General features: G+C 40.7%; 1 long non-coding RNA gene across 1 annotated transcript; it reads left to right on the top strand.

Moving 5' to 3' along the window:
* The first annotated feature begins 6,928 nt into the window (after positions 1–6,928).
* LOC102015625 lies at positions 6,929–8,262 on the top strand. The gene is made up of 2 exons (XR_263549.2): positions 6,929–7,098; positions 7,451–8,262. It is a non-coding gene; the product is annotated as an uncharacterized LOC102015625 (long non-coding RNA).
* Positions 8,263–9,251: the final 989 nt, after the last annotated feature.

The following is a 9,251-nucleotide window of genomic DNA, read 5'->3' as shown; positions in this document are numbered from 1 at the left end:
GTTTCTACCCTACTGCTTCCTGTTTCGTGTCCCCTCTGTCATTTCCATGTTTGGAACAGAAATGGGGCCTCCCCTCTTCCACTTTCTAATTAATTCTACCACATCTTTCCTAGGGCTCTGAGTCCCACAACATTCCTTTGTTCACAGAGTAAAAGGAAGAGACTTTCTATCGCAGCCAGTGCAATGTTTGAAAAATTTATTTGTCCATTAAATCTCTAGTTGTATATCATTTTCTTACTTTAAGCAATTATTTTTCCTCTGAAATCTGAAATCCTATTCCCCACTTCATTCTTTAAGAAGATGTATTGAAAGCTAAAAATAAGGCTTCCAAGAAGTGTATAAGACTTTATTTGTAAATTTAACTTACATGAACATTTTATTTGAAAGCCGCTATGAAAGTATCACTTTTGGGGCTGGAGATTTAGCTCAGTGGCACAGTGCCTGCATGGCAAGCGTGAGGTCCTGAGTTTGATTCCCAGTAATGGAAAAAAAAAGCAACAACAACAAAAAAAAGAAAGTATTGCTTTCTAGCTTCATTACATGTATATCTTTTTTATTGTGTTGTCCTTTTCCTAAGATTGCATTCTTTTGTGAAACCCAAAATAGTCTGTGTAAACACTTTCTAGAAATATAAATCTTTCAAGAATTTGTCAGGGAAAATATTGAAGTAAAATATGGAAGAGATAAGAGATTCTGGAGATATTTTTCTTTTTTTTTTTTTCTTGGTTTTTCTCCGGTACCGGGAACCAAACTCATGACCTTGTGCTTGCCAGGCAGGTGCTTTTGCCACTGAGCTAAATCCCCAGCCCCTGGAGATATTTTTCTTAAGAGGTATAAAAGACAGATATACTCCACAATAGCAGCTTCATAGGAAAAAGTATGTTACTACTGACACAGATAGGTATTATTTCTTGTGAATTCTGTTAAAATCAGGGAAGAGAAAAACACACGGGGAGGGAGGGTTCCTAACATTAAGTAACATTCAAGAAATTATGGTGTTCCAAGAATTGGTGATAATAGCTAATAAAAGTCTTGACTTCAAATTTCTTTTTTTTTTTTTTTTTCACATAAATCGGTCACACATGTTCAAACATCACATTGTTTCCCTGGTGTGAGAAGCTGAAAGGGCAAATAAGGATCAAAATGCATAATACTGGGGAACGGAGAAAGGTTGTCCAAGTGGAAAGGGGCACAAGGGGTGGGGGAGGGGAAGGAAGGAAGAGTAAAGAAGAAAGAGAATAGAAGGAAGAAAATGGAAACAAAGCATTTGTAAGCACGGAGGGAAAACGAGGGTAGGGAAGAAGAGGAACCGAGGTGGGCCATGCACAGCTACAAACTCCCTCTGGTGAATGTCTACCTAAAGTGTACCAAAACTTCATCAAACCTTTTAAATATTTTCCTTGTTGATAAGGGGATAGTACAGTCTTTATTGACAGCTATTTTCTTTCTTTCACAATACCTCTTTCCTTTCCCTACTGGCTTGTAAGAGACAAGATTTAAAATTTTTAATCTATTTTAAATTATATAACTTATAAGCTCCCAGGATATATTGATATCTATTATTTTTTCTGAAGCTAAAGAAAAATTTAATTTCTTTGGACCCTCCTGGAAAAAATTAACAACATTGGGGAACAAGAAACTGGAACACAAGACTCATGTAGAAATGCCAACGTACATTGAGGTCTTGCCATTTGACAGAAAATTTTCACACAATATTATTTAATTCTACTTGATTTTCTGCTTAGTCCGTTGAGGAAGTAAGAAAACTGCATTTGGAGATAGGAAAACATTAAAGCTCAGAAAATAAGGCAACATTCACAAGGTGACCACAAATACTTTCCGTGAGCGAGAGGCACTGAAAGACATCCTTCCCAAATCCAAAATGTCAACATGCACAAGATATCGATCCCCCCAGGAATGGAGAGGGCTATCTTTTGTCTCTCTCTTTTTCTTATTTTGAAATAATCTTAAGATTATGAGAATTCACAAAGATAGTACAGAAAGGTCCTTCAAACTTTACCCAGTTTGCCCCAACGGTTATGACTTACATAACTGCAGAACACCGGGAATTCTCACGCTCTCTGTGTGTGTGGTTCTGTGCTTTTTATCATGTGTAGATTCCTGTAATTATCGCCACAACCAGCAACAAAGCCACCCCATCCAGCAAGGATCCCAGTGCTGCCGCTGCTCCATCACCACGCTTATGCCCGCTCTCACCGCCCCTAACGTCTGCCAGCCACTAACCTGGTCCCTCTTTCTGTAATTTCCCATTGTTTGAGGAATCGCACATAAATGAGATCATACGGCGCGTGATCTTTGGAGAGTGACTTTTCCCACTCATCATCACGTCTTTGCGATGCCTCGCAGCTGCGGCGCGAATGTGTTCGTTCCCTCTTATTGCTGAGGAATAGCCACGGTCTGGGTGTGCACAGCTGGTTTAACCGCTCAGCCCCTGAGGATACATATATGGGCTACTTTTAGTTTGGAGCTATTACAAATAAAGCGCTGGTGAAGCTTCCTGTGCAGATATTTGTATGGGTATCAATTTTCATTTCTCTGGGATAAATGAAGGGCAGTCTAAATGCTGAGGCATAGCAATCTGAAGTCTCAGTTTCTAGGAAACTGCTAAACCATTTTCCAGAATGGGCCTGTCGCTATATATTATGACAACAGTGTATAAGTTTCCCCACATCCTTGCTACTGTACGGCATGCCGAAAGGGTTTTAGCTTTTCTGAAAGGTGGGTACTGCTATCTCATCACGTTTTTGCATTTTTTAATGCCTTATCAATATTGAACATCTTTTCACATGCATATTTGCCATTCATGTAGCTTTTGATTAAATGTCTCTCCATGCCTTTTACCCACTTGCTAATTAGATCATTGGGGATTTTTAACCGTTGAGTTTGAGAGTTCTTTATATATTTTGATAAGTTCTTTATCAGAAATGTGACTCTAAAATGTTTTCTCCCCATTTGCAGCTCTCCTTTTAATCTTTCTAACAGTTTTTCACAAAAAGTTAAATTTTTATAAGGTACTATTTATTAATTTTTTATTGATGTTTATTTTATAGATCTTGATTTTGGATCCAGGGAGTTTTAGATATATCTAGCAGGATGAAAAGGGGAAAGTGTGTCTTCTCCATCTTGTCCAGAACTGGAAGTCCTTATGGAGTTTGTTTTTTCCAACTGAAATTTTATCATGTTTACTTACACATTTTCAAATAAACCCCTGCAAAATACTTGTGGGAGTATGTTTTATAATTTACAGAGTAAGGTATAAACATTGCTTTCAGAGTAAAATAATCCTCAAGACTTATAAGAAGAAAAAGCACTCTCTTGTTCAATAGTACATTATTGTGACTTTTGCGACTATTGTTCACCATTATGTCAAGTAATATTCTAACTATGAATCCTTTCTTATACAACATTTGATTTTATCTACAATCAATAACCTTTCTCACTGCCTTTATTCTTGTTTAATATATGGTGCATTTAATACATGGGCAGGACAATTGAACAACCATTTATATTTTACCTGGGAGTCATCCTGCCCACACTGCTACTCCACTAACCCTGCTTCACAGCTGTCATGCAGGGACTTTGATTTTCTGCTTGCCTATCTTGGACACTAAGTTTCTGGATCCAGGGTTTTCATTTACAGTGGCATCTTTTTTTCTCCATAGCTTTGGTTAGAATACACACTAGCTTCCTAAAACATTGCTTTTCTAAAGCTATTTTTATTCTTTTCTCATTCTTGATGAAGGGTTTAGCAGGTTAGGGTTCATTTTTGTGAAATATGGAAAGGGCTCACTGTCACGTAGCTTCCTGTCCTGCTGGCGAGAAGACCAGTGAGTTTGCCATCACCCCACACTTTGTGCATGTGCTCCTCTGCCTTGTCACTTCTGTGTATTTCCTTTCAATCCCTGGTAATGTGAAATGTCATGTTCATGTGCATTGCTATGAATGTGTCCATTTTCTGATCATGACACCCACAGGCCTTTTTGATTACAAAGCACAACCTTTCAACTGTAAGCAGTACAACTGATAACTGCTTAAAATGATTTACTTTCCAGATTGTTCTATCTTTCTGGAGGTCGTGTTTTGGCTTTTAGTTTTCTTGGACTCAGTGATCACAATCTCTACTCTCCAATTGCTCATCATTTTGTCTTTCAGTTTTCTTTCTTAATATTCCCCAAAAGTCATTTTCCACACCCTTTATTGAACTTTTACATTAGAGAAAATCATTTTCAATTTTCAAAAGTTTCACATCCATGGATCACAACTGTTGATTAAAGTGGGAAACACTCTGTGTCCTGCAGTCCTCTTACATTCTGATTTTGGCTCACTGTAAGTCTTGGTCATTCAGTCGGGAGATTTTTTTTGGTACCTGGTATTTTTAGATAATTTATGTTTAGGTATGTTTAGGTAATTTGTGTTTGCATTTTAGAGTAAGGCCCTACTAATAAGTCTATGAAAAAATATTCAACATCTTTAGCCACTGGAGAAAAGTAAATCAAAACTACACTGAGATTCCATCACATCTTAGTCCAAAAGGATTTCATCAAGAATATAAAAAACAATAACTGCTGACAAAGATGTAGGGAAAGACAAATCTTTCTGCACCTTTGTAGAAATTTGTATTAATACAGCCACTATGGAAATCAATATAGAGGCTCACCCAAAAGCTAAAAAGAGAGCAACCAGTTGATCCAGACTCACCACTCCTCAGGACAGCTCTGACAGAATTACGCTTATTGCTCTACAAGTCACAATGACTAAGTTATAGAATCAGCATAGGTGACAATCAACAGACAAAATGGATAAGGAAAATGTGGTATAGATACACCATGGAACATCACTCAGCCATAAAGATGAAAAAAATTCTGTCATTTGAAGAAAACTAGATGGAGATCACATTAGGCAAAATAAAATAGATTTAGAAAGTCAAATGTTATATTTCATGTGTGGAATTGAAAACAAAAATTTAAAAATAAAAAAGTTGACAGCAAAGTAGAAAGGAGACTATTAGAGAAGGGGAAGGGGATCAAGGAAGGGGAGGGTGGGTTACAGCTTATACGTAGCTGTCCCCCAAAGCCTATGTGCTCATGGGTGAGGCTCTGGGAGATTATTGTAGCATGTGTGTGTGTGTGATAATACTGGATTAGGCCATGATGAGTTTATAGCTGGGTGTGCTGTTGGGACATAAAGCCTGGTGGGAAGAGATGGCTCACTGGTGGTGTTGCCTGAAGCTTTATATCCTTCTACTCCCATGATTCCTCTCACTGCTTCCTGCCTGCCATGGACTGTCTCTTCCCCACCACGCCCCTCTGCCACACCTCACTGCCTCAGAATCCACCAACCGTGGACTGAAACCTCTACCAGCCATGAGCCAAAAGAAACCTTTCCTCCTTTAACTCTCCAGTGTCGGGTATTTTGTCCCAGCAACGAGAAAGTAATTAAGACATGGAGATAATGGGGGTAAACATAACTTACTTGTCTTAGATGAAGACCCAGATATTCCAAAGTGAAACCCACTACTCTGTGTAACTAGCATGCCCTAAAAATAAATTTTAAATAAAAATGAATATGTAAAAATTCACATAAACAAAGGGAGACTCAAAAGCTTGAATTTTTTCAAATACAGTATAAGATAAAAGTTTGTCTGTATAATTGTTAAATTTTTAAAACAAACAGACACGGTTAAAAGAAAAGCTCACTCATTACGTGCATAGAACGCCGGTGGCTGATTAAAAAATAGGGGCTAATCTCTTTTTCTGGAAGGGTCACAGATGGAAGGTTCTCCGAGTGTTTTCTCTGGCACTTCCTCAGTTTCTTTGGCCTGATCTTACAGACTGTGCTTGGAGAATCTGTTTCCCTTCTGCCCGTTCATTTTACCCTCTTTTATTCTACCCTAATTCCATACCGTGGTTTTCACCTCACCACCGGCCTTTTCCCCACCTCCCTGCCGCCCTTGGCCCCCAAATTCCCACTCCTGTTCTTCCTAGTTAGGTGAATAAAAACGGTCCTTCATCTTGTCAGACTGCACTGCTCGTTGCTCTAGGCTTCATCTCTATGAACACATTTCGCTGAGGCTGCTGGGAAGGTCTTTTCTGCATACTCTCTGAAGAGAGTTTCTATCAAAGAACTATTCCCAAACAATTTGAGAAAATCAATTAGAATATACGCTAACTCATTCTCTGAACAACATGGTCTGTGCCTCATAACAGAGGATGTTTATTCTTCCTAAATGTTTGTTCTTCTAACAGCTAAGTGCTCCCTCTGTGTGCTGCTTGTGTTATATAGTTTGGAAATCCCACGCGGCTTACAGAAAGCTAGCGGTTAGCTTCAGTTGTTACTGTGTGCCTTCTTTGGCTTCTCAAAGGCGGCGAGGGCCCTGGAGGGAGGTTGACGATGGCACCACACGCCTCCCCCATTCTAGCTCCTTTGCTCCTGCTCCAATATGCCACAGTATTTGTAAAATATTTTAATCTTTCCAAAGAAAAAATGCATAAAACATACTTTAGAGGCTGGCAAAAGTAAAAGGGGAGTCAGCACTCCAGAACCAGACCTTCCCTTCCCTGCCACTTCCTTGAGCTCCATACATCCACAGAGTCGAGAGGACTGCAGGGGCTCAGACTTTAGATCCCCTACTTAGTTTCCAAGGACAGTAAGAGACCAGTAGGTCCATTTTTCAGACAGTTGGAAACTGGAAGTTGAGCATGGATGGTCCCTAATTCATAGCCACAAAGAGAAAACCTATGACCCTAAGTTTACTGGAGAGTAAAGGTGTCCATGAGAGCCTCTTTCTCTCCTGCCGGAGGCTGGAAAGTCCTGCCCTGCCTGCCTCCTCGCCCCTCAGTGCTACTGAAATTCTGTAGCTTTCAGCAGGTTCCCATCACTGTGCTCATGTTCACCTAGAAGAGCTGGAAGTGGAAACTAACAGGAGTGAGGACTGTGAAGCTCTGTGAGCTGGGAGCAGCCCTGGCTCCTGTGCATTCTCCTGGCCCTACAGAAATCTTTTTCTGGCTCAACAGTCCTGTCCAAGGTGAAGCACTTCCTCTCCCAGCCCAGGCGAGTCTCCGACAGTGCACAGCGCAGGTACGTGGCTAGCTGTGGTGTGACCTTGCATAACTGCCTGTAGGCCATGCTGGGCGCGGCTGGAATGAGGCAGTGAAGCATGATCTTTGCCCTCTTTTGCTCTCCTTATCAAGACTTCACAGAGAAGGGAGAAGGTGGTCTTTGGTCAGTGAACATCAAGAGTAATATGGCCGCATTTCTCTAGACCTTTATCTGTACGCAAAGAAAATCGGGCTAATGGCAAGGCCTGTCATACCAGCTCTGTCACACCACAGCCATCAGAGTTTGCTGCTTTGGCCCCTTTTTTCTGATTTCATATGACATTTTCCAAATGTTTGAGAAACAACAATAATGATTATTTATATTTTCACAGATTTGCGATAATTAGCACAAGCACTAAGCTAGAAGACAAATCCCCAGCGGTCTCAGAGAGGATGATTAAGAGCAACATTGTTGTGCTATCTATATGAGGCTTTGAAGTCAGAAGAATGAGAAATCCAGATTCGTGCCACAAATAATCCTGTAATCCTATGTGCAGGCTTCATAATCCTTTTCTTCCTCTGCACTTTTAGGCATTTTATAGAAACTGAAGCACGGAAGTAAGATTTTGGCATGGCGATTTACACATTAAATGCAGTTACAAACAACTGAGTGACCAGGCTTCACTCATGCAGATATAATGACGAAGCCAGTAAATAACATGCAATTTAATTGTATTTCTGACACACTTGACATGTTATGCGTCATAATAATTTTTGGTCTAGAAACTCTTTTCTCTCTTTTGTAGAAAGTGGCTGAATGGGTCATTTGGATTTAATATGTTTTTATTAGAGAATGAAGATCATCCCCCTATCATTGGGAGAAATATATTTAAATTTCAGTAAAGACATGAGAGGAAGTGATGCTGGGAAAGGAAGACGTCCTTACTGAACAATCAAAGACAAACCGACTGCCAGACCAAAGCAGCACACAGACGAGGAGAGATCAGCAGCACTGTCAAAAGAAGCCCTCTGCAAATTAAAACTTAGTGGGAAGCAGCTTTTAGGCATGTGGAAAGAGCCAGGAACTAAGGTGAACCTTTGATTTGTGCAGTCTGTGACATTCCTTGGAAACCTGCTGAAGAAGCCAGGAAGAAATCTTGGCAGCACTGTGATGATGACATCATAAAAATGTTTCTCAAAAGTATGTATTTCCTCATATCAGAGAATACTTTAAACAAAAAGCTAACTATTCTGCCAATTCCCTTGTTATTGACAGGTTTGGTGGAGGCTTCCTTTATTGTATTGCTTGTACCTCATATAGGCAGATGTGGGACACTATAGTCAGAACTGCTAATAACCCCAGCTCTTCCCACTTCTACGTATTGTTTCCTCTAACTCACCTTCAGCAAAATCAGGCTCCAGACAAGGTGAACAGTAATACTTCTCCCAACTCTAAAATCATAGTGCTCCAAGTTGGAGAAAGACGCATACTGAGAATGGGAGGGAAGGCAGAATGGAAACCCTCGTGTCATTCTGCAAGTTAAGAGTCAGCCAACAAAGGGGAAACTACTTCTCATTCAGTAAAAGTGAGGGAGAGTTCTGTGAGCCAACAGAGAAGCAAAAGGAAATCTGAACAACGGAAAATTTGGAGAAGCAAAGCAGAGAAGGGTAACTCATAGCTGCAATCCAGACTCCCTAACGGGAGTCTGACCCTGCAAGGAGAAGGTAAGAGCCACTGCAAGCCCCCACATTACAAGTGGCCAGTAGTTCTATCACTGAGAACCACTACCCACATGAGCTATCACTCCTGCTAGGGGATTTGAAAGCGGCTGCACACACCCAACATCCTGACACTGGAGAAGAAAACCATGGTGTCACTCAGCAAACTTCAGAGCCATCTTGAGATACATCCTATTATTAGGGACTAACCTCCCTTAGGGTTGGAGAAACTCAGACCAATCACAATCAGAGGTCCTGTGGACACCTTGCTACCCTGACTGGAGGGGAGCGGGCCACATGAGACAGTCTTCGCTGGGGTGAGAGTGGAACTAGCTGCCAGGGAGTTTGCACAGTGGGGAACAGGAGCTGTGAGACTGAGGGGTATTAAAGTGTAGGCCGTCTTGCCCTTGGTAACTCCAAACAAAAGCAGTGTGCTTGAGAAAAGTGTGTGTTTCCGGAGGCTTGATGACAGCA

Source organism: Chinchilla lanigera, unplaced genomic scaffold, assembly GCF_000276665.1.
Source record: "Chinchilla lanigera isolate Chin_1 unplaced genomic scaffold, ChiLan1.0 scaffold00071, whole genome shotgun sequence".
In the NCBI taxonomy this organism is placed as follows: Eukaryota; Metazoa; Chordata; class Mammalia; order Rodentia; family Chinchillidae; genus Chinchilla; species Chinchilla lanigera.
The sequence above is the reverse complement of the archived record's forward strand: the minus strand, read 5'-3'. Positions and strand labels throughout refer to the sequence as shown.